Below are 26,925 nucleotides of genomic sequence, written 5' to 3'. Positions count from 1 at the left end.
CTTTTCTTCCACTTCCTCCCTCTGTGGCCGCGGCCCGCGCCTTCACTTCCTCTTTGCATTGATTCCTGGGAGCTGAACATCATAGCTCCCAGGAATCAATGCGCCTGCACCGGCCCCGCTCGTCAGTTCCGGTGCGGGCGTGTCATTCCCTTCTAAACAGCTTCTGGGCATGCCCAGAAGCTGTGGAGGGAGGACGCGCCCGCACCGGAAGTGACGATCGGGGACGGTGCAGGCGCATTCTGGGAGAAAAGGACGCAGAAGAGGACGCGCTGGCTTCAGCTGCCCACATCCGAGATGGCAGCGCTAAAGGAGAAATTTTCAAGGTAAGTATTACCCGGGACAGTACAGAGGCTATCCATTGTGGAATGTACTAGCCCTGACTGTCCCGGGGGTATTTTTAGTGGAAAAACTTTTTCGTGGCCGTAACTCCGTTTTAAGTCCAATTCACAAACGGAAAAGAGATGCAACATTGATCACAAGGGTTTTGCTGGCGGTATTACATGTCAGAAACAACCTCCCCCCCAATGTTTGAAACATTTCAGCAATTAAAAATTATTAAAAAAAAACAGCGTGGGGTCCCCCCCCCCAATGCATACCAGGCTCATACAAGAACCTTACCCGAGCATGCAGCCTGGCAGTTCAGGAAAGGGGGGGATGAACAGGTGCCCCCCCTCTTTAACCATACCAGGCCACATACCTTCAACATGGGGGGAGTGCTTTGAGGTGGGGGGGTTTCTGCCTCTGCCGGACCCGAAAAAAGAAAAAAAAGCTCCGCTTGCGACAAACTTTACAGCAGTTTGCCTGCTCCGCTATCTGACATTTCTTAAATAGGTATGGGACGGGCTCCCCGGCAATGTCACCTGGTGGCATCGCCCCCTTGTGATGTCACCAACAGGTACATGCTGGGTTTGTGATTTCATAAGGGGGAGGTGCAAGCAGGTGATGTTGTCAGATGGCCCCACCCCTTACCTATTTAACAACTGTCAAACGGCGGAGCAGACACTCAGCGGTTAGCCTTCATCGTGGGCAAAGCTTTATTTCTTTCTTTTTCTTTTGCTGGCTGAATGAGAGGCATTTTACGGATGTCCTTCCTGGTACCTGTACCCAAAGAACACCCCAAAGAAGATGTCATGTCTGTAGAAAACGCCGATATAGACGTGACACCCGCTATTTTTGTCCCTCCTGTCCTGGCCAATCTGGTCTCTGCATCGGGGACTGCTTCCGTCTCTACCAAGCACTAGTGGAGTATTAGTATAGCGTACAGCACGGCACAGTTTCAGGCACACTTTCGCACAGGGTTTCAAAAGATGCTAGATGGCTATCGCATTTTGAGAGACCCTAGCCTGGAATGTTTAAAGTTTTTTTACAGTTACAAAAAAAGTGTAAAAAAAAAAAAAAATAATAAAATAAAAAATTGTTGTTTTATTGTTATTTTCTGTTCTTACTGTTTTACTGTACTTTATAATATACTGCTATACTGTAATGTTTTATCGTTCCTGTTTTTTTATAGTTAACCATAGTTTGCTTTGCAGATACCACCATTCTCCTGTTTTACTGTACTGTATACGATTATGATGTAATAATTTATTGTTACCGTGGTTTTCATTGTTAACCATAGTTTTCTTTGCAGATTCCACCATTCTACTCTTTTACTGTAATGTATAATATTATATTGTAATGTTTTATTGTTAATATGTTTTATTGTTACCCTTGTTCATTTTGCAGGTACGCCCATCAGCTGCAGCACTGATTTTTTTATCCTGACAGCAACAGCATTTGCTCTCAGCATATACGTAAATCAATCGATCGATGTGAATGGAGGAATCTGTTATGTTCTTTTTTTTATACACTTTCTGGCAGAGATTTCTTCATCCACATCGATCAATGTGAACGAAGGAATCTGTTAGGTTTCTCTTTTTTCGTTCAGCCCCAGGCTGCATGAAAAAAAGAACCTTACAATATATACCCAACAAGGATCAGCAACCTACTGGTATTTTAGGTTTAAAATAAAAAATCTAAATAAATAATAAAAAAAATTAAAGCACCCCTATCCCCTCTCATGTTTGCACGCAAAGGCGAACGCAAGCATTGGTCTTTTGTCAAAGCACCTTGTCCCCATGTTGATGGGGACAAGGGCCTCTTCTGGACAACCCTGGGCTGTGGTTGTTGGGGTCTGCAGGTGGGGGGGCTTATCAAAATCTGTAAGCCCCCTTTAACAAGGGGGCTCCCAGATCCCGCCCCCCCCCCATTTGAATGGATATCAGGTACATCGTACCCTTACCCATTCACCAAAAAAAGTGAACGTCAGAAGGGTGATGTAACCAGGTGTCCCTCCCCTTTCCTATAAAAGAGCTGTCATGGCTCATGTGGCTCATTAGGAGGCGTGTGAAGAGGCAGGAGCTATTTTTTTCTTTCTATTTTTTGAGTGCGGCGAGCGACGTGATTGACAATGGATTTACATCTGAGGACACTATTTTTTTATTTTTATTTTTTAATAAAGGACTTGTCAAAAACTGGCTTTTGTGTTTATTTTTTTGTACACTTTTTTGGTGAATGGGTAGGGGTACGGTGTACCCGATATCCATTCACATGGGGGGCAGGATCTGGGGCCCCCTTGTTAAAGGGGGCATTCAGATTCCGATAAGCACCCGACCCGCAGACCCCAACAACCACAGTCCAGGGTTTTGGAAAGAGGCCCTTGTCCCCATCAACATGGCGACAAGGTGTTAGGGGGGCACCCCAAAGCACCCGCCCCATGTTGAGGGCATGTGGCCTGGTATGGTTCAGGAGGAGGGCGCTCGCTCCCCCCTCCCCCCCCATCCTGACCAGCCAGGCTGCTTGCTCAGATAAGGGTCTGTTATGGATTTTGGGGGGGAACCAAAAGCCATTTTTATTTTCAATTTTGGCATGGAGATCCCCTTAAAATCTGTACCAGACCCAAAGGGCCTGGTATGGATTCTGGGGGGGACCCCACACCGTTTTTTTTTTTTTTTAATTCTGTCATAGGGTTCCCCTTAACCACTTAAATACAGGGAACTTTCACCCCCTTCCTGCCTAGACCAATTTTCAGCTTTTAGTGCTTATTGGCGTCAATGATAAATCTCAGTCAACTTGACATGGCACTGCTCCCTATCTTTAACATTGGCATCAATGGGAAATCTCAGTCAGCTTGACATGGTACTGCTCCCTGTCTTTAACACTGGCGTTTATGGAAAATCTCGGTCAGCTTGACGTGGCACTGCTCCCTGTCTTTAACATTGGCGTCTATGGGAAATCTCGGTCAGCTTGGCATGGCACTGCTCATGAACCATAAGTGACAGGGACATAAAACTTGGGGAGCACTGAAAGGGGACCCAGGACTACAACATATCTAAACATTATAAAAGTGGGGTATGCCTGCTCACTACACTGACTGCCCTAAACTAACTTAACACACTATCCACTAACTACCTGCCTAACCTCTATTATCATACACTATACACGGCAGCCATGTAAGCAGCAGCCTTATATAGTGTGGGGCGTGGACTTAGCCCCTGAGCCATGATTGGCTAAAGGCAGCTTGCCTTTGGCCACTCATGGCTCTGACAGGACACTGTGCTCTGATTGGTCAAAGCATACAGGTCATGTGCATGCTTTGGCCAATCTTCAGTAATTTATTCACTGCACTAACGCATAGCATTATGGGGCGCTCATCGGAGGGCAAACTTCCTGATGAGCGCCCCATTTGTTGGTGTGTTCAGCGAACACACGAACAGCTGATGTTTGAGTCGAACTTACGTTCGACTTGAACATCAAGCCCATCCCTATTTGGCAGTGGGCAGCAGCACTTGGTCTAAAGTAAAAGAGAACATTGCGTTTCAAGGAAAGGTCCATGAATCCCTTCAACCACCCATCATTTTAATTCAAAAATATATATAAGCTAGTGGAAGAAATAATACACTGTGGTTACTAATAGATTAAAAAAACACACCTTCTCTCAATCTGAGACAGTAGAAGTGGAGGAGAGCCATTCTCCCCACACTTTATCGAAATTGGGTGAATGCCCCTTTATTTGAGTAAGTGGCCTTATACTGTATAAGGGGACAGCCTTATTCTTCATTGACTTTCAGGCTGCTAGTTTTGGTGTTGATATTTTCTTTCATGACAAAACTATCAGTTTTCTAGCATCGAACAGTAACAGTGTGAGGAGGGCACAGATCACATTTTTAGAGGCTAGAGAATTTACATAAAGGTTCTTCTGTATGCCCTGTAGCAAGTGACTGATTGCTGAATCCAGAACAGTGGAGGTTCTTGTATCTCTATTGGGTGTCTTCTCTGGTCTCCCACACAGGAACAGCTTGATTTGAGATTGTGCCTTTTCTTTTGACATTAATTCCACAACTGTTATGTTATGACAAAGGAATCCAAACACTTTAGTAGGTGTTTAGACTGCATGAGGGCTAAAAAAGAAATAAAAAAAGTCTGAAAGAACAGGTATCCCATAGATTTTTTTGTTTTTCATTCAACCAGTGGGTTCACTGGAAAAAAAAATGGCTCTTTTTCCCCATGCACACATTTGAGGTGGATGGGGGAAACCTTATTCGCTAAGCCTTTGTATTCTGAGAGTGGTATTCTGATAGTGGCAAGGCTATCTCACCCTCAGAATACACTGAACAGCACTGCCAGCTATGGCCAGCAGCGCTGATCAATAGATCGACTTCTGTATAACCACCCTGCCCATACTTGAATTGAAATTCAGCCTGTCCCTGCTGAACCGCCTGAATTTCAATACATGTATGGTCGACTTTAGACTGAAGGGTAAGACAATAGTATTAACAGATGTTCAAAAGTTCATGGATGGTGTCTGGGTTGACACCAAAAACATATGCATTCAAATCCAAACAAGTGCAAAAACTATAAAAAGTCTTTCTTTTCAAATTGGAGTGAAGGTAAGGGAGTGTTGGGAGGTGGGTGGGGCCTCGTCCCAAAAATAGTGATCCAAAGTGGTTCTCAGTGACCTGGTATACACATGTGAACACCCAGTGTTAGGAGTGGACTCTTACCACAATGTGGAGAGATGTGAGCATGTACTGTGTTATGTCCAGAAGTTCCAACTGATCAAGCTGACAGGGATGGCTCTCGGAATAGACCGGATCAATCAGCTGCTTCCAAAGTGTGGGGGGGGGGATCTGTAGGCTTCCAAACAGGGGAAGATGCCAAGAAAGATCGTACCCAGAGAAGAGAAGCGGACTATAGTGCATTACCAATGTCTGCAGTACAAACCGGGACCTAGGGGGGAGCCAGCCGTGCTGTCATAGGTCCCGGTTTGTACTGCAGACATCCGCGACCATCCTGTATTTGCTGTCTTTTCGTCTGGATTGTGTAAGTGTCTCTTCATTCAATTTATAAATAAAGCCGAAGGTAATGCACTATAGTCCTCTTCTCTTCTCTGGGTACGATCTTTCTTGGCATCTTCCCCTGTTTGGAAGCCTACAGATCCCCCCCCCCCCCACTTTGGAAGCAGCTGATTGATCCGGTCTATTCCGAGAGCCATCCCTGTCAGCTTGATCAGTTGGGACTTCTGGACATAACACAGTACATGCTCACATCTCTCCACATTGTGGTAAGAGTCCACTCCTAACACTGGGTGTTCACATGTGTATACCAGGTCACTGAGAACCACTTTGGATCACTATTTTTGGGACGAGGCCCCACCCACCTCCCAACACTCCCTTACCTTCACTCCAATTTGAAAAGAAAGACTTTTTATAGTTTTTGCACTTGTTTGGATTTGAATGCATATGTTTTTGGTGTCAACCCAGACACCACCCATGAACTTTTGAACATTTGTTTCCTAATTTGTTTAGCGCACTTTGGTAATGTTTCATATATTACTATTTTTCCACGTTTAATTCATATTTCAGTGCTGCTTTCACTTCACCTCTATTACTTTTAGGTTCGCGCACCTATTTTCTTTCACAATAGTATTAACAGGCAGGTAATTTTTTTAACTGGAGCTTTATGTTAACAGAATTTTTTTTCTCATTTTATGCTGAAACAGGTTGTACTACCCCAGTTTTTTTTTTTCTTTGTACCCTTTTATCAAAGGAAACCAAAATAAACTGACTTTCAAACACTGGCAGCACCTGTAATAGAGAAATACATCTTATTTTCACAGCTACCCGAGATGGATTATTGTACATGTACAATGGCACTTTTATATATCATTTACGAGGATTAATCATTGGTTCTCCAAAGTCTGTTTGTACTAACAGGTTTAATGCTTACTTACCTTTCAATACATGGAAATGTAATGAAATCCACAATTTTCAAACTGGCAGATACAGCCTATGGTTTAGGATTACCTTTGACAATCAACACAAAATTGAGTTTAAATGAGGGTAGCATATGCTTTTAACCATTTCACACCAAACTAAAAGATCTGAAAATACAGACGATTACATACATACAGTATTTGTATACAATGTAATATGCTGCATACAATATACACTGCTCAAAAAAGTTAAAGGAACACTTTGAAAACACATCCGATCTCAATGGAGAAAATTATCATGCTGGATATCTATATTGATATGGACTGGGTAATGTGTTGGGGACATAAGGATGCAACATCGTTTGATGGAAATGAAAATGATCAACCTACAGAGGGCTGAATTCAAAGACACCCAAAAATTCAAGTGAAAAAAATTATGCAGCAGGCTAGTTCATTTTGCTAAAAAAATACACATAAAAGTAATATTTCACCAGTTCATGTGCTGATCTGGTAAACTCTCCAAGGCTTGCTGGTGGTCTTTTTTCAATGTGAGGTCATTGCAGCTTCTCCTTGTTTCCATTGGGTGGCGGACAATGAGTCTGTATGAAAATTACAAAAGGAGACACCAGCGCACGGCCGTCCTCGCATAATACCGTTTTATTGAACATAGAACAATATTACTAACAGATACACTCACATTTTCCTTGAAGATAACAGGCACCTAGCAGTTTCCTTTCTTCCTCTCTCCTTCAGATGTGTATGGAGCTCAGATGCCGCTCCTGAAGGGCCCAGTAACCCGAGTCCTTCTCGCTTTGGTCCCGGCGTTCACAGCCCAGTGCGCCTTCGCACGGACCAGCCGGCTAGTCACAACTGCGCATGGGTGCCGTGGCCCTGCCGTAGGACTGTAGGTGGAAGGGGAGTAAGGAACGGAATAACGTGTTACGCTTTGTGGGTTGCTATGACAATGCATTTCTGAGGCAGGTCCTCCTTCCTCAGGTCACGCCCACACTATTCCCCAACCTCCTTTTATTAGTGATGACCCCCACCTATACTTTTCTACTTAAAGGGGACATACCAGGAGGAATTTAGTCACAATGGAAAGGGGAGTAAAAGGCAACCCTACAGACAAAATGTAATCAACTATCACAATACATTATCATAAAAATGTAATAATTTCAAAGACTTATTAAAACATTTTAAAAAGGGAGAGAGGAAGAAAGGGAACTGTTATGTGCCTGTTATCTTCATGGAAAATGTGAGTGTATCTGTTAGTAATGTTGTTCTATGTTCAATAAAACGGTATTATGCAAGGACAGCCGTGTGCTGGTGTCTCCTTTTGTAATTTTCATATAGTTCATTTTGCTGAAATTTCATTGCAACAACTCAAAATGGTACTCAGTAGTTTGTATGTCCCCACGTGCTTGTCTGCATGCCTGACAACTTCGGGGCAAGCTCCCAAAGAGACGACAGATGGTGTCCTAGGGTATTTACCTCCCATATTTGGTCCAGGGCATCACTGAGCTCCTGAACAGACTGAGGTGCAACCTGGCAGCATCGGATGGACCGAAACATAATGTCCCAGACATATTGGATTTAGGTCAGCCGAGCGTGGGGGCCATTCATTGGTATCAATTTCTTCATCCTCACCACATGAGACCAGGCATTGTCGTGCACCATGAGGAACCCAGGACCCACTGCAGCAGCGTAGGGTCTGACAATGGGTCCAAGGATTTAATTCCATTACCTAATGGCAGTCAGGGTGCCATTGTCTAGCCTGTAGAAGTCTGTGTGTCCCTCAATGGATATGTCTCCCCAGACCATCAATGACCCACCACCAAACCAGTCCTGCTGAACAATGTTACAGGCAGCATAACGTTCTCCACGGCTTCTCCAGATCCTTTCACGTCTGTCACATGTGCTCAGGGTGAACCTGCTCTCATCTGTAAAAAGAACAAGGTGCCAGCAGCGGAACTGTCAATTCTGGTGTTCAGTGGCAAATGCCAATCGAGCTCCATGGTGCTGGGCAGTGAGCACAGAACCCACTAAAGGATGTTGGGCCCTCAGGCTACCCTCAGCAAGTCAGTTTCTGATTGTTTTGTTAGAGACATTCACACCAGGGGCCTGCTGGTGGTTATTTTGAAGGGGTCTGGCAGTGCTCATCCTGTTTCTTCTTGAACAAAGGAGCAGATGCCAGTCATGCTGATGGGTTAGGTACCTTCTACGTCCCTGTCCAGCTCTCTTAGAGTAACTGCAAGTCTCCTGGAATCTCCTTCATCCTCTTGAGTCGGGAGACACAGCAAACCTTCTGGAAATTACAGGTATTGATGTGCCATACTAGAGGAGTTGGACTGCCTGTGCAACCTCTATAGGGTCCAGGTATCGTCTCATGCTACCAGCAGTGATACTGACCCTAGCCAAATGCAAAACTAGTGAAAAACAGTTAGAAAAGATGAGCAGGGAAAAGAATGTCAGTGGCCTTTACCTGTAAAACCATTCCTGTTTTGGAAGTCATCCCATTGTTGCCCATCCAGTGTACCTGTTGTTAATTTCATTATCACCAATGCAGCTGAAACAACCCTACTTAAATGACCAGATGAATACCCCAGAAGTTTAATTGACCTGATTCTATACTCTGATTAAAAAGTGTTCCTTTCATTTTTTTGAGCAGTGTATATATATATATATATATATATATTAATATACTTTATATAGTGTGAGTGTATGTGTGTAGATATAAATGTATATAATGTATACATATATACATTCATTTATATTGTAGAGGATGCCAGAGATGGGTCCTGGAAAAAAACTTAAAAATCAACGCTGTTTGGATTGTGGTCCCTTTAGGGGGAACAGCATGCGACAATTTGGGAGTACTCAGGGATTCTCACTCATGAGTGAGGGGTTCCAGTTACCCTTTAAATAACAGGTTAAAAACTGACTTGCAGATCTTCCAGGATTAAGTTCTCATGTGGAACCTGGAATTCAGAGCCTTTGAGAAATATTGGGTGGTAAAGAGCCTCCAACCCTGATAACAGGTACTTCAGTCCTGAGAGGGTTAGCCCACCTGTGGGTGGGGCCACCACACCCATGCACTCTCAGGGGGTTTCTCTCCTCTCATGTATGCGCTCATCAATGACCAGGCAGGGCCGCAATCATGTGGAAGTCAACATTATGGCCGTACCCTGGCTTAGAGATAACTTGTACACTGTGTGCAGTAGTATAACATACAGAGTTCCTCTGTGAAACATTCCAGCACCTGTTACTACATACCTTCCTCATTGTATGTTGCATTTAGGAAGAATGCTTTATGACCAACTGCTGTACTTTCCCACCAGTTCATGGTTACCAGTGGCAACTGCTCTCCTGTTCTAACTTTTCTGTTGAGTTAACCCTTTGTAGAGGCCTTGCTTTTTATACTCTGTGTGTGCTGTACTAGACAGTTTTTCTTATATTCCATGAATATAAATGTGGCAGTACCTGCCACCTATTAATAGAAATTAGGAAATTACAGGGTGCAGCTACTACAATCACCATATATGTTCCCACATCCGCAATAAATCAATAATAAAATGTGTGATTGCGCTGTCTGTAAATCAAGGTAAAAATAATAACTAGAAACTGACAAAAAAATTACTAAATAGGTAAGTGCTTCATATACTGTATATAAAGTGCCAGTGCAAATGAAATACATAAACCAACATATAATTCATATGCAATAGATAATACAGCTTCTTATAGATTGTGCGACCAAAAAAAATTTGATAAGTTGTATCATAGGGAATGAACCACAGTGTAATTGAAATTTTCCATGTGTGCTTCTTTCACCAGGTGAAGTGTAAGCTCACCTCCATTATAGACCGCTAAGGGTTAACAAACCAAAAAGAGAGGCTCTCCGTTGAAGTCTGATGACGAAACGCGTTAGGGCGGTGACTTGCGCGGTCACCTCGGCAACAGGACGCTGTACGACCTCGGAATCCGGAGCTTCCGGGACGCTGTGAAGCAAGCGGGAGTCCGGTAAGCGGCCGACAGTGACCTTACTGCCACACCAATCTATACATGCTTTTTTTATTCCTTTTATGTGAGTGTAATGGGTGAAGGGGGGAGTTGTGAATAAAGGTACATGGTGTTTCAAGCAATATTGCCCTATGTGTATCTTTGCTCCTTCCTTATGCACCGCAACCATTTGGGAGATTTTCTACTGTGTATGACCCGGTGTTCCAAGGATACGTTTGCAGAGAGAGTCCAGACTGGTTTTCACTATTGGGCGTGTATGCTTGAGCCTTCTGGTAAGCGTATATATGCATATATCCCACGAGTGGTGAGGTGGAGGTGCACATTGATTAACGTCAAGGTGGAGCGTTATACCCGCACTGAGGCCAAGTGGTGTTGGACTTTTCTATCAGCACGGACTTTATTCTATTTTAATTACATTAATTACTGTGGACTTATATTTAATTTATACATTTGTAGCAATTTATTTGCTTATGATTACTTTTGCATCCTATGTGGATAACTCATTAAGCGCCGCTTGTGCGTATTTATATGCACCTTTTTTTCAATTTTTGTATTTATTTAGGTGGCTGCTCTTTTAGTCTTTTATACTAAGCGCTGGGTGATTGAGTGTTCAGGTTCTCTTGGTGCTCAGTCCTTTTTTCTAATACTGAAGCATTATACTCAAAAGTATCATTAGGAAACAATGATCAGTGGAGGTCAATAGATCAGTATATGATCATATGAATACCATGATTGGTAACAGACAATTCTGCTAAAAAATGATATTTAAAACAAGGGTAAAAACGCATGCATGATCAGACATCAGTAATCAATTAATTTAATTAATAAACTTTTAAGTCGTAATGCACAAGGTCGGTGTGCCCTTCTCTTGTTGTTTTCTTGTAGTGCCTTTTGGATACCCTTGGTTCTGAGGGGGGCAGCAAGACCACTTCATTTGTGTCATAAAACCACCTAGAAGATTCACCTTCCCGCATACCACTTGAGCGCAGGAGAGATATTATTGTTTTCTGGATATCTGTAAGGGTGTAAGTCCATATCTGGAAGTTTCCATAACTGATGAATCCCTTGGGGTTGCAGACAAGGATACATCCTTCCAGGTGATTTGGACCCTCCAGTTTCCATACGTCCCACTCTAAAAGCTCTCTAGTCTGGCCTTCCCCTTGTATATCATCAACCAGAAAGAAAGGCAGGACCCAAAAGTCCTGGGAAACCAGTAATATGAAATAAACTCTTCCCTAACCTGGGCAGCCTGAACTCACTTGTTATAGTAAAACATTCCACCTGCCTACACACCTACAAGAGAGGGTTATATTATATACTTTGTTATACTTTGCATGCTATGAATAGTGTTTTCTGGAGTTGTATGTGTAGTGGTTTTTGTTTGTTAAAAGTATTAATAAACTACAGAGGTCTAAACTTCCTTGGCTTTTGCCGCAAGAACCTTTAATAGACACCAAGCAAAACAAGCAGTCAGAGCTGGATGATGTCATTCCAGGGCCTCGGCCAATATAAGGAGGGAGAGATCGTTGCAATCACTTGCTCTAAACCAATCATGCTGTTTCCATGCTGCAACCCCTCCCCCTTCTTCTGCCACCACATTTTGACTTCAGACAATTCCTGAGGAAGAGGTAGAAAATGACCCCTCAGCTCTAAGTTCCATGTTAGTATTTTTTTTTTATGTTTGTTTCAGGGAGGGGAAGAAGCAGTTTCTGCAGTAGCATGGGCACCAAAAGGGGAACTGGATCAGAGGAAAAAAAATCTCTTACAATCTTTTCATTTATATTGTATTTGTATTTGTAAAATAGTATTTGTTCTGACACCAGGCCGTTGTTAAAGATTCTCAGCATCAAAGGAAAGGAACACAAACTTCATATGGATGAAATATATAATATGGATGCTAAAAATGAACACATCACAAAAATATTATTTAGGCAAACTGGACTAGTTTTTAGCGTATTGTTAAGTACATGTATATGATGTCTTTGCTAAAATGTCCACACACAGATGGCTAAACAATGTATTTGCAGGCAGGTCTGGCCTCTACCAAGCACTTCAAAAATTACAGATTTGATCAGTTATTCTGATTTATTCAGCTCAGCACACATTGCGGGGCATTGCAAAAATTAGAGAGTAGTATTATGTACGTAATATTTTCAGGCTGCCTATTGATTTGTACTTTTCTAGATTCTTCTTATCCACATTTGCTTTGGAAACACAGCACCTTTTGTATAAAATTCGGTTTTTGGCACACATTACACTTACTTTTCCTTGCTTTCCTGACATTAGGCAGTGTTGGACATATTTTGTTCCTTCTCACATAAGGGACACTACTATATACACATTGTAAGTGAGTGCTTTATATGCTTTATATCAAGAATGTCAGAAGTTTTGAGCAGTTAGGCAGCCCAAAGTTTATGCAAATGTATTTTCTTCCACCATGGGAATTGCTTGATCCCACCATCAACACTGAATTTCTCCGACAGCACTTTTGTGTTCCGTTGGTGATAGGCCTTTCTTGTTGAAGAACACAATGATCATTGCTATAGCTGCCAGCAGTAAGCGTATGAAAAAAATACAACAGGCTGGTTGTTTAAAGTTGATTGATAGATTGCCTTGACCACACCCTGCCTGCCCATAAATGAATCAAATCTTGGCCGGTCCCTGCTGAACCAACCAAGTTTTGATCCATCTATGGCCAGCTTTAGCATATGAGCAAAGCAGGAAGCATAGGTGAGGCTACTGCAGCGTTGGGCAGGGGTGATGTTGAATCATACTGGTTACCTGCAGATGATTAAAGGAAAATAAGAAACCAATTTGCAGCCACACTCCATGAGGGACAAATTTGACATTCCTTTCAGCTGTGTCCCCAGTCTTTTTCCCTCCAAGATCTGTTCTGTGGCTATCCACAAGCATAGCTAAATTACATGCATTACTTGACTTGTAAATGTGCTGTTAGTAGAACTCGAGGACACATCTATAAAATGTTGCCTAGGATAAATAACTGTAATTTTAGAGAATAGAAATCTCAGTCTTTCCATGTAAATTAGGCTTATTATGTACAAAAATTTAAAAGTTTTTACAAATAGGTAGCTACCAAAAGGACTGTTTGAAAGACTCCTATTTACTTTTTTCAATTTTACTTAAAAAATATTTTTAGTGGTATTTATAACCTACTTCCTTTGCTGCATTTTCATTCACCTTGTTTTCCAAGAAAATCATAGCATGCCAGTTTCCAAATGATATCATTTGAAATAGATCATAAATCCTTCTTTTTACTTCAACAGAACAACCTGAGATGGATTATTGTACTGCACCTACTGTACTTTTGTAGATCTTTTGAAAGGACTTTGTAAATCTTTAGAAAGGATTAATCTGTTGCCCTACATAATTTGCTCATGCTACTAATCTTGTCTGGTATGTAAAAATGTAATTATTTTAAAATTCATCAGTAGATGTTAATAGCTTATATTGATTTTTAAAATAAAAATAGGGTGTTGTGTTAGACGAACAGTAGCATACGTTTTCAACCATTTTTCGGAGATTACTGTATTTCTAAAAATAAAAGAAATACATTTAAAGTGGACCTGTTAAGAGCAATTCTTCATTTTTCTCATATTTGTGAGGTCCATTAAACAAAATACACAGAACGTATAATAAATTAACTGCTAACCCAAAACTCCAATGTGTGCAAGTAATAGCAATTAGTAACCAAGTCATATGAGATTTGGGAGGTTTGCTGGTCTAAGCAATAACTGATTAACACAAAGTAATGCTGAGAGGATTTCATTAATACAAAACTATCCACAACCTTTGTGACATATCACAGTGTCCTTCATACAGTTGTGATGCAATAGCTTACTCTACTATCTATCTGTGACATTTTGCAATGTTCTAAATAATGTTGTAATGCAATACCTCTATCTATCTATCTATCTATCTATCTATCTATCTATCTATCTATCTATCTATCTATCTATCTATCTATCTATCTATCTATCTATCTATCTATCTATCTATCTATCTATCTATCTATCTATCTATCTATCTATCTATCTATCTCTTAATATCTATGTAATGTATTGGGAATATTGGTTTAACCACTTGCCGACTGCCTAACGCCGATCTACGTCGGCAGTCAGCCCCTCACAGGCAAAGTGACGTAGGGCTACGTCACTAGCTTGTGAGGGTCTAGGGAGCGAGCGCGCGCCCCCCGAGGCGCGCTCCCGCTCCCGCGTGGTCACAGACCCCCCCGCGCGTGTGACCAGCGGACCCGATGTCCGCTGGTCACTCGGCGATCGGCGGGGGAGAGGGAGAATGTCAGGCAGCTTGTGTAAACAAGCTGCCTGTCATTCTCCTCGCTGTAAAGACACTGATAAAACGGATCTAGTATGTAGATCCGTTGATCAGTGTCCTTACAGCTCAAGCCACAGCCAATCACAGTAGAAAGCACGCCCCTAGGGATACACACAGCCCCTCCCTTCCAAATAAAGTTAACCCCTTCACAACCAGTGTATTTTTACAGTAACAGTGCATATGTATAGCACTGATTACTGTAGAAATGTCACTGGTAACCCCAAAAGTGTCACAAATGTCAGTCAAGGGTCCGATCTGTCCGCCCCAATGTCGCAGTACCGCAAAAAAAATCACAGATCGCCGCCATTACGCGTTAAAAAAAAAAACAACAAAAATGACAAAAATCTTTCCCTTTGTTAGTAAACGCGATAACTTTTGCGCAAACCAATCAAAATACGCTTTTTGCGATTTTTTTTACCAAAAATAGGTAGCATAAAACAAATTGGCCGAAAATTTTAAAAAATTTTGATTTTTACTTTTTTTTTTGGGGGAATTTCATATAAAAAAATGTGAAAAATATTGTTATTTTTGCAAAATTGACGCTCTTTTTTTGTTTATAGCGCGTGATCAAAAAATCGCACAGGTGATCAAATACCACCAAAAGAAAGCTCTGTTTGTGGGAAAAAAAGGACGTCAAATTCGTTTAGGTACAGCGTCGCACGACCGCGCAATTGTCCGTTAAAGTCACGCAGTGCCGAATCGCAAAATACCCCCTGGTCAGGAAGGGGGTAAAATCTTCCGGGGCTTAAGTGGTTAAAAGAAGTATGTGGAAAGATAAATATGGAGGCTGCCATTGCTAACCTCCTTCTGAAAATGCTAATTACCTGTCTCATTCTGGTTTTTGTACTTTGAGACCCTGACTTGGAGCAAACATGTGGATCAAGAAAGTCAGAGACAGTTATTACCCCCAATCTACATACTTGTTCTGAATCAATATAGTCAATGAGTAAATATAACTCAATTTACTACATTAATATGGCAGCCAGGGAACTAGTATTTTCAGAAGGAAAGGTCAGTTTTAATACTTCCCACAACCCCACTATAGGTATCCTTTAACCGGTTGCCGACCGCCGCACGACTATATACTGCGGCGGTCAGCCCCGGCCAGGCAGAGTGACGTATCGGTACGTCACTCGCCTGTCACTGACTTGCGAGCCTATCGCGGGCGGGCGCGCGCCCGCCGCGGCTCGTTCACAGGCAAGTCAGTGCGTGTGACCGGCGGACTCGATGTCCGCCAGTCACACTGCGATCGCTCCTGTGAAGGGAGAAAGACAGAGCAGCTTGTGTAAACAAGCTGCCTGTCAGTTCTCCCTGTGTAAAAGTAAAGATCTGTCCGTTCTACTATGTAGAACGGTTGATCTTTGCTTTTACACCAATAGGAATGTCCCTACACAGTAGAAAGCACGCCCCTAGGACACACTTAACCCCTCCCTGTCCAATAAAGTTAACCCCTTCCCTGCCAGTGTCATTTTTGCAGTAACAGTGCATATGTATAGCACTGATTACTGCAGTAATGTCACTGGTAACCCCAAAAGTGTCAAAAATGTCAGTCAAGGGTCCGATCTGTCCGCCGCAATGTCGCAGTACCGAAAAAAAAATCGCAGATCGCCGCCATTACGCGTTAAAAAAAAAAACACCAAAAATGACAAAAATCTTTCTCTTTGTTAGTAAACGCGATAACTTTTGCGCAAACCAATCAAAATACGCTTTTTGCGATTTTTTTTACCAAACATAGGTAGCATAAAACAAATTGGCCGAAAAATGTTAAAAAATTTTGATTTTTACTTTTTTTTTTGGGGAATTTCATATAAAAAAATGTGAAAAATATTGTTATTTTTGCAAAATTTACGCTCTTTTTTTGTTTATAGCGCGTGATCAAAAAATCGCACAGGTGATCAAATACCACCAAAAGAAAGCTCTGTTTGTGGGAAAAAAAGGACGTCAAATTCGTTTAGGTACAGCGTCGCACGACCGCGCAATTGTCCGTTAAAGTCACGCAGTAAAAAATCGCAAAAAAACCCCTGGTCCTTTAGCAGCCAAATCCTCCGGGGCTTAAGTGGTTAAAGTGGTTGTGAACGTAGAGTTTTTACCCAAATGCATTCTCTGCATCAAGGTAAAAAAAAAACTTCTGCATGCATCTGTGTGTTTCAAAAAAACAGTTACATTCCATTTCCCAGCATGCCAGAAATGCTAACTGCCCTATTTGCTTCTGTACTCAACCAAACTGTAAAACTATCAAATGGCTGGTGTCATAACTGATCACATGTGCAGCACCATGGCAGTTGAGGATCAAATGGAGGCTAAGATGGCAGCTTGAATGGCAATGGCTGTTGAAGAACAGGAGGGTTTAGTTCTGGTTTAAAGTGGAACTTTAGTCAGAAAATCAAGTCCTGCTAGATGGCTTAAGGATGGCCCCTTTTTCAGGTATAGGGATGTAAAACATTAAAAATAAGTGTCTATACTGTTTAAAATCCAGCAATACACTGTCTCACCTTGCTCTGCGCATGCTCAGTTGCTCTCTATTTTTAGGTATTGCCAAGTTTGTAGAGGCCAACCTACTAACAGCCTTAAAGTTGAATTAAATCCTCCTATACTTTACAGCCAAAGAAGCTGCTTCTGTTTGATCTGCAACTGCCATGGTGCTGCACAAGTGATCAACTATGTCGCCAGCCATTTGATGGTTTGACAGTTTGGTTGAGGACACAAGCAAATGTGATAGTTAGCAATCCCAACATTCCAGGAATGTACACTGTTTTTGAAGCCATTGAATCATTGAGTTTAGTTCTGCTTTATGATTTACTACTGTTCAGGGGCTCTGGGCTTCAGAAAAATGGCAGCCTCCAGCAGGAAGAAACAGGAGCAATGCTGGAGGCAAGTTACAGCACACACTTATTTTGGTAGCATTATTATTAATGTGGAATGTATATTCTGAATCCTTGCTGAAGTACATTATTTTTTTTATCAAGTTGTTATGGGTAAAGTTCCACTTTAACTTTATGTGATGTGTCACACTTTATTCAGTCACTGCACAGCAACATAGTGTGTTGCAATGTAGTGATTTGCTGTGCCATCCAGTGTGCTGTGGAAAAATGAAAACATGCAGTTTTTCTGTGCATTTCACGGCACCAGCACTGTGGTGTAAACAGAGCACATAGAAAACAATTGTTTTAACCACTTGCCGACCGCCGCAAGTAAATATACTGCGGCGGTCAGCCCCTCACAGGCAAAGTGATGTTTATATATGTCACTAGCCTGTGAGACTCTGGGGAGCGAGCGCGCGCCGCCAGGAGGCGCGCTCCCGCGCGGTCAAGCAACCCCCCCGCGCGTGTGACCGGCGGACCCGATGTCCGCCGGTCACTCGGTGATCGTCGGTGCAGAGGGAGAAAGGCAGTCGGCTGATGTAAACAAGCCGCCTGTCATTCTCCCCTGTGTAGAAACAGTGATCATACGTTGATCACTATTTCTACAGCTCAAGCCACAGCCAATCACAGTTAGAAGCACGCCCCTAGGGACACACACCACCCCTCCCTCTCAAATAAAGTTAACCCCTTCACTGCCAGTGTAATTTTACAGTAACAGTGCATATGTATAGCACTGATTACTGTAGAAATGTCACTGGTAACCCCAAAAGTGTCAAAAATGTCAGTCAAGGGCCCGATCTGTCCACCGCAATGTCGCAGTACCGCAAAAAAAAATCGCAGATCGCCGCCATTAGGCGTTTAAAAAAAAAATGACAAAAATCTTTTCCTTTGTTAGTAAACGCGATAACTTTTGCGCAAACCAATCAAAATACGCTTTTGTGATTTTTTTTACCAAACATATGTAGCATAAAACAAATTGGCCGAAAATGTTAAAAAATTTTGATTTTTACATTTTTTGGGGGGGGAATTTCATATAAAAAAATGTGAAAAATATTGTTATTTTTGCAAAATTGACGCTCTTTTTTTGTTTATGGCGCAAAAAGTAAAAATCGCACAGGTGATCAAATACCACCAAAAGAAAGCTCTGTTTGTGGGAAAAAAAGGGCGTCAAATTCGTTTAGGTACAGTGCACGACCGCGCAATTGTCCGTTAAAGTCACGCAGTGCCGAATCGCAAAATACCCCCTGGTCAGGAAGGGGGTAAAATCTTCCGGGGCTTAAGTGGTTAATGTGCCTAGCAGGGACCTGCGTTTTTCCTGTGTGGCTTTATAGGTCACCACTGTGAGCAAGCCCTAAGTTACTTATTGAAAAATGCATGATTATTTGGCATTTTAAATTGTTTGGCAAAAAATGAAAGACAACACTAATAACCTTTACTGCCTGAACTAAACAATTTTTACTCCATAATAATTAAGAAATCTCAAAGCAAAGTGAAGCATCCTGGTGAAACTTGTGGTTATAATATGATACTGTATGCAATAGGGTTTATGTACTAAATAGTGAATACGGTGTAGCACCTTTCACTTTACTTATCCAGTTATTTGCATGTAGGCAGGTTGTTTATTGCTGCATTAGTTAGTTAATGGCGGTCCCAGACTGTGGGGGGGAAAGATTTAGGTGTGTGTACACAGTTCCTGGACTTTTTAGTCCCACTCTGCTCACCTGTGATGTAAGAGGGGGGAAGTCTGAGGTCTGGGGCCTTTTGTCTGCTCTTGACTGTATATGCTGTAAAGGAGGACTGCTGCGTTTTGCAGCACGTCAAAGGCACTGGGAATCTAGAGATAAACCAGCACCTGGAAAACACCAACATGGACCTTGTCGAGGTATGCCTGGGCAGCCATTCCAATATTGTTAGAGTTTGGAAATGGACTCCATTCACATTGAACTGTATCGTTAAACTGACTTTTTAAGTAAAGTTGCATCAATTGTTCTGAACCTGGTCTGAAGTTATTCAAAGGGGTGCATGTTGGTTCTGGCATATCAAAAGAAATAGGGTCTGTAATGCACAAAGGGGTATGAAGCTCAAGGGTTAACTCGGCAAGAGAAGGAGGAGGAATGCAGTTGCTATTAGTAACCAAGCACTAGGTCAAGACACAAAGCAACCAGTCATTAGGTGTGGCACCTGGTACAGGTGACAGGTCCTTTAGTAGCGAGCGGGTTGATGTTCTGGCTCCCTCCCTACTGGTCAGTTTTTCAGTAGTAACCAGAACTGAATCAATGTTAGGGAGATTCGTGGCCTGGTCATAAGGTATGTGAAGGAGTTAACCACTTCTCGACCGCCCTATAGCAGTTTTACTGTTACAGGGTGGCCACTGTGCACAGGATCATGTATATATGCGTGATCCTGAACTTCTGGGTAGTGGTAAGGAATGAGATTATACACAGTGGGAGCTGATTGGCCAGTACAGAGAACTCAATGTCCTCCAGCACCTGCCAATCATTCAGTAGAGTATGTAAACAAGGCAGATCGCCGTTCTGGCAGGAGGGAAGACATGGATCCTATGTCTCTGCAAAGAAGGGACATGGGGTCATGCCTTCCCCTAGTACAAGCACCTCTCCCACAGTGTAATTAAATACTGACTAGACACAGTTAACCCTTTGATCTCCCCTGATGTTAACCCCTTTCCAGCCAGTGTCATTAGTACAATTACAGTGCAAATTTTAAGCGCTGATCACTGTATTAGTGTCACTGGTCCCCAAAAAGTGTCTAAAGTGTCAGTTATTGTCCGATTTGTTTGCCGCAATATTACAGTCCCACAATAAGTCACTGTTTGCTTAAAAAAAAAAAAAAAAATTCCATAAATATATTCCATAGTTTGTAGACACTATAACTTTTACGCAAGCCAATCAATATATGTGTGACGGACCCTGGACACCCTGACTGGGTATCTCTGCAAAGAAGCTGCTTCCTAAGCTCTGGAACACGAGATCTGTGAATCTGGCTATAGTTACCCCAAGAACTCGACAGTACAAGTTTCGGAGTCAACCAGAATGAACTGTTTATTCAAACACAGGCACAAAAAGATATAGTAATAAAGATATAATACTGCGCTAAATAAACAAACCCTATATCAACAGAAAAAAGCAGCTTGCACCAATCCTGAAATGTGGTTATAAATAAGCTTAAAATGACATGCAATGCTTTTGATATTAAAATCCACAAAAAATCTATTGAGGAGTAAAAGTTCATAAGAAGTCCACACACATATGAATGAATAGGGAATCCCAGGAACAGACAGAGTAAAAGTTGTATGTTGTGAATCCAGAAGCCACCACCAGCAAACACCAGGTGTCCAAGCCTCTTACCGGATCTGACAGACCCCCATCACAGAGATCATTCAAGCATGCCCAATAAACAATCACTCATGTGGAGCCGATGCCAGATCCAAAAATCTTCCAAGTCAGGCAGCCCAATCTCAGTGAATGACAGACCTGGGTTTCTGTTGGTCTTTCCTTTGTGTTGTGTATCAAAGAGGTCCAGAGATAACAGTTGAAAGGAGAGAGTAATAGAAGGAAAGGGGAAGAAGAATAAAGATAAAAGTTTAGCTGTGCTTTTGCTTTATTTCTTTAGAACGCTTCATCTCTTATTGGTATGTACAAATTTGTTTACTTCTCGAACATACTGAAAGCGGCTGGATCAGACATATTGCTGGAATCCTCAGATAAGGGAGCAGTGTATCATCACAGGATTGCTATCTAGGCCTTTCCAGCTCAGGAGAGAAGCTGAAAACAACAAAAGTAACATAACATATAGGATTCCAGCAATATGTCTGATCCAGCCGCTTTCAGTATGTCCGAGAAGTAAACAAATTTGTACATACCAATAAGAGATGAAGCGTTCTAAAGAAATAAAGCAAAAGCACAGCTAAACTTTTATCTTTATTCTTCTCTCCCTTTCCTTCTATTACTCTCTCCTTTCAACTGTTATCTCTGGACCTCTTCGATACACAACGCAAAGGAAAGACCAACAGAAACCCAGGTCTGTCATTCACTGAGATTGGGCTGCCTGACTTGGAAGATTTTTGGATCTGGGATCGGCTCCACATGAGTGATTGTTTATTGGGCATGTTTGACTGATCTCTAATGGGGGTCTGTCAGATCCGGTAAGAGGCTTGGACAAAGAGATATACACTGTTGGACAATTCCTCCCCTTTAGCAGCCAATCCACATACACATATACATCCCATAATAGGTTGATCTTAAGGCAGACAGAAACAATAGAACAATGGGATACAGGTACTTAACAATAACAAACCCCACCCCACCTCACTATCTAGCAAGGGTCTATGAGACACTCCTGCAATATTCTAGCAATCTGAAAACAAACCGTTCATCTTCATATATTTCCTGTTCAGAAATATTATTGTCCCAAGTGAAAGAGCCCCTCACTCTTTCAACAAACCACACATATAGAACCCAGAATAACCGGGGTTACAGAAAAGGCTGAGTCCAGTGTGGTTGTACAGCGAGTCTGACTAGTGCAGACTCAACTGGGGTTCTTGATCTCCCTGTGCCCCTAATAGACACAGACAATAGACATAGACAATAAACACAAACACGCTTACACATAAGAGGGGCCGGGAAAGCTGGACGAGGAGTCTCCCAACCTCCCTAAAGCAATCTGGGTTCCACAATCCCATAGTTTGTAGACGCTATAAATTTTACGCAAGCCAATCAATATATGCTTATTGGGAATTTTTTTTTACTAAAAATATGTAGCAGAATACATATTGGCCTAAATTGGTGAATACATTTTATTTTTATTTTTTTTTTTTTTATTGGAAATGTTTTATAGCAGAAAATAATTTTTTTTTTTTCAAAATTGTCAGCTTCCTTTTTTTATTTAAAGGGCAAGAAATAAAAAATGCAGTGGTGATCAAATACTCCCAAAAGAAAGCTCCATTTGTGGGGAAAAAGGGCACAGCATTGCATGACCATGCAATTGTCAGTTAAAATAACGCAGCGTCATATCGCAAAAAATGGCCTGGTAGTGAAGGGGGGTAAATCTCCTGGGGCTAAAGCGGTTAATAAGTGCACGCATGAGGTCTGTGGTTTGCACTGAGGTACCCCATTCTGTTACTGGGAGTGAGGTAACGGAGGTACGCTGGACTGATGGAGAGGGTGCAGGCTCAGCACATCCCTCTTAATGCAACATATTGCAGTGTGGGGTGACATGGGACAGCAGTTTTTAGATGAATACTCTCATTTTACTGCACACTGTGTGAAAGCTCATCTCTAAGATGGGTAACTACCATAATGTTAGCTTTTTCACATGACTGCCGTCATGGTAAACACAGCAGACCATTGTTCTATCAACACAGAGTCCCTGTGTTCCTGCTATTTAGGAACACTGGTCTCTGTGTTGATATTACAAGCCCACCCCCCCACAGTTAGAAAACACCCCCTAGGCTCACCCTTAACCCATTGATCGCCCCTGGGTTATCCCCTTCCCTGTCAGTGTCATTATTATAGTAACAGTGCATATTTTTAGCCCCCAAAAGTGTAAAAAATGTCAGTAAGGGGTCCGATCTGTCCACCGCAATGTTGCAGTCCCGGAAAAAATTGCGGATCGCCGCCATTACTAGTAAAATAAATAAAATTCAAAAAAAGACATAAATCTTTCCCCTAGTTTGTAGACGCAATAACTTATGCGCAAACCAATCGAACTACGCTTATTGGGATTTTTTTTTTTTTTACCAAAAATATGTAGCAGGATACAAATTGGCTTAAAATAATGAAAAACATTGATTTTTAATTTTTTTTTTTTGGGGGGGGGGGATTGTTATATAGCAGAAAGTGAGAAATATATATATATATATATTATTTTTTTTAAATTGTCGCTCTTTTTTTGTTTATAGCACAAAAAATAAAAATCGCACAGGGGATCAAATACCACCAAAAGAAAGGTCTATTTGTTTGGGAAAAAAAGAACATTAATATTTATTTATTTGGATTCAGCCTCGCACGACTGTACAATTGTCTGTTAAAGTAACGCAGTGCCGTATCACAAAAAATGGCCTGGTCATTAAGGGGGGGAATCTTCCGGTTCAGAAGTGGTTAATATCACTTGTATGTGATTGGATATTCAGTGAGCATACAGTTTTATTGTATTTACTAAGAAAGCATTCTCTAATCCTTACTCCTTCAGTAAATTCTTAATGCTGAGAAATGTAACTGAAATCTCTATGACTAAATAAAATAATTGGCTGGTGTGTACTATAAATGAATTGATGCTACTGGTGAAAGAAAGTAAAATAAATACTTTAGCACGTGAACAGCACACCCTGGCAGTTTGGCAGGCAGTTTTCTTGTTCTGTAAAGGGAGGAGACTGCAGCTTATGTTTCTGTATTTGTACATGGAAGTGGTGAAGAAATTCCTGGCATATTGCAAATTAACTTGTGAGTACCATATTATTGACCTCCTGCTGTTAGCTTAGAACTGAACGAAAAAACAGGAAAGCAAAATCTCAGGCAGCAACAGCGAACTGTAAGTAACACAAAAAGCACATTAAATCGTTGCATTTTATCAAACTAACAAATCCAAGCAAACCCAGATGTATTGAAATGATTTCCCATGGTTGCTGTCAATGCTATTTATATGTTTCTGTTACAATTTTATTTTACACTGTGTTTTATGTGATGCTATTATTTATATTTTCTACGCTACTCGTGAGCGGTAGTCAACTTCTTAACCATATGAGGTCTGAGGTGCGTCCTCTCATGCATACAGAGGGACCCATAACAGCTTTGTAATTTTGCTTTTATTATTTACTAGGATAATATTAACCCCTTTCATGACGGAGGGTAAAACAAATCTTAATGACTGAACACAGTTTTGCAATTTTGAACTGTGTTAATAAAACTGTACACATCATTGCAACTACTTAGTGTATCCAGATGAGTTATAACAGTTTTTTGTTTTTTTTGGGCCTGATGTGGGTCTGCCATTGTTACCGTTGGCACCTTCAGCCCATTTAAGCTGAATACCCAAGTGTGAGATTGGAGACAATGACCATTCCGGCATCTTTGGTTTGTTTTGTTTATTTGATATTGGGAATGGGAGAAGGGAATGAGTGGGATACTCCTCTGGCTCAACTAGGTAAAACTGGGACACTTTGCAGAAAAATGCCTGTTAGCGCTGTCTTGACACCAGCTAAATGCCGACCAACGCTTGCTGGCGCTTGAAAATACTGACTTGCTGAACTTGTACTTGAACTTGACTTTTGACACTCTGATTAGCTCAAAAGTCCTGTAAACAGCTCCCTCCAGCCCTTCACTGACTGAAGTAGCTCTTTGTAACTGCTTGTGCTGCTGCAACTCTCATTACTGTACACTGCACACTTTAAGTCTTCAGGGCCCAACCGCTGGCGCCCCCTCTACACTTCAGGGTCCTCTCACTAGGCACCCCCTTCGAACTTCAGGGTTCTCTCACTAGGCACCCCCTCCGAACTTCAGGGTCCTCTCACTAGGCACCCTCTCTACACTTCAGGGTCCTCTCACTAGGCACCCCCTCTACACTTCAGGGTCCTCTCACAAGGCACCCCCTCTACACTTCAGGGTCTTCTCACTAGGCACCCTCTCTGCTTCTCTTCAGGGTCGTCCTCTCACTAGGCACCCCCTCTACACTTCAGGGTCCTCTCACTAGGCACCCCCTCTACACTTCAGGGTCCTCTCACTAGGCACCCCCTCCGAACTTCAGGGTCCTCTCACTAGGCACCCCCTCCGAACTTCAGGGTCCTCTCACTAGGCACCCCCTCTACACTTCAGGGTCCTCTCACTAGGCACCCCCTCTACACTTCAGGGTCCTCTCACTAGGCACCCCCTCTACACTTCATGGTCAACACTAGCACCCCCTTTACGACTAGCTGGCTCCTGGATCCCTTGGACCTTCTTTGGAGTGGTCCCCTCTGCTAGGCAGACCCCCAGGGGCAGTTTACAGTACTCACGAACTGGGAATGCTTTTCTGAAACTCTATCCCCTCTCAGCTCCGTTTGTCCTCGGCTCACCGGATCCTCTCTGCAGCTCAGCTCAGCTCACTCCGTCCCCTCAGGCAAGCCGCCCGGGACACCCGATCCTTCTGACAGGAGGAGAGACAGCCGTAGTCTGCCTCCTGGGACTCTGCTTCCCGCCAAAGACGCTGCGTCATGCGCTCCCCTCAAACGTATACCCACTCCCAGAATCCTGCGTGGCAGAATCTGCCTTTCTTGGGTAGATACAGGCCTGAGTGTGCCATTGGCTGGGTTTCCTCCACTGCCCAATGAGACTCCTCTCATGGAGCACAGTGGGGAGACTCCCCAGTCTCAACAGCTACACCTGGGAGACATGACACGACATGACATGACATGACTGTTAGGCAGCTAAGGCCCACTATGTTTTGCCTAGCACCTACCTTGTAGGGTGCTACATATATATATATATATATATATATATATATATATATATATATATATATATATTTAAAAATGTAGCTGTATATTTCTTGCTATTGCCATACCCTTTTGCCAAAGAACATCTCAAAATAAATGTTGCTACTCATTACGATCACAGCAAAACTATATATATTTATATTATTTGTTGCCTGTACACATAGTAGAGCCAACAAACAATAGTGCACATTTTGCTTTTTTTATCCTACCCTAAGTGCCGCTTCACATATATGCGATGCAGGAACCCTGCGAATCCACTGCGGGTTCCCGCATTGCATTAAGTTTGCAGGCAGTTCACACTACCATATGCAAATCACTGGGGGTGCCAATACAAAGTTAAAGACACCCCCAGATCAGTTTGCCTATCGCAGTGTGAACTGTCAGTTCGGGCATGAATCGGATCCCACAGGTGTGAACACCCATGCAATCTGATTCTGGTGCGGACCCAAAAAAATGGTCCTGTGAGAGTTGTGTCCGAATGCAATGCAAATTCAGCCATATAATCTGTATCCCATGTGATTTTCAGAGCAGTGCGCTACGAATCACATGCAATGTCTGTCATTGCCCATATGTGAGCCGGGACTAAAACACACTGACGTAGATACTAAATTAAATATTTTTTTAACCCTACCTAAAAATTCACTGACCCTGACCTTTAACTCTGACCTTTGACTCTGACTATGGTCCTTGACCCCAACACTAACCCTGACACTGACCTAGATCAAACTCTGATCTAGCTTTTTTTTATCTTTCTTCTTTTATTAGTTGTTTCTACACACACTTTTTTGTTTATAATTGTTTCCTCTAGCAAGGAGAAAAATATAAAATGTATCTTTTATTTGTCCATTCAACAGGAGAAACTAACGCAGGAACAGACTGTACAGTGACTGATCACTGTGATAGCCAATCAGAGACCAGCGATCAGGTGATCGGAAACCCAATCATTTGAGTCCAGG

At 42.2% G+C, this 26,925-nt stretch overlaps 1 protein-coding gene across 1 annotated transcript in view; it reads left to right on the top strand.

Annotated features, from left to right (window-relative positions):
* LOC309562225 (flavin-containing monooxygenase 3-like) overlaps positions 1 to 26,925 on the top strand; it is a gene marked incomplete at both ends in the record, with an annotated part of 111,069 nt that overhangs the window by 33,978 nt on the left and 50,166 nt on the right. The window lies entirely within an intron of this gene.

The sequence above is a fragment of the Pelophylax lessonae genome (assembly GCF_965119305.1).
Source record: "Pelophylax lessonae genome assembly, chromosome: 8".
NCBI lineage: Eukaryota > Metazoa > Chordata > Amphibia > Anura > Ranidae > Pelophylax > Pelophylax lessonae.
Note: the sequence above shows the minus strand (reverse complement) of the source record. Positions and strands in the feature narration are given on the sequence as shown.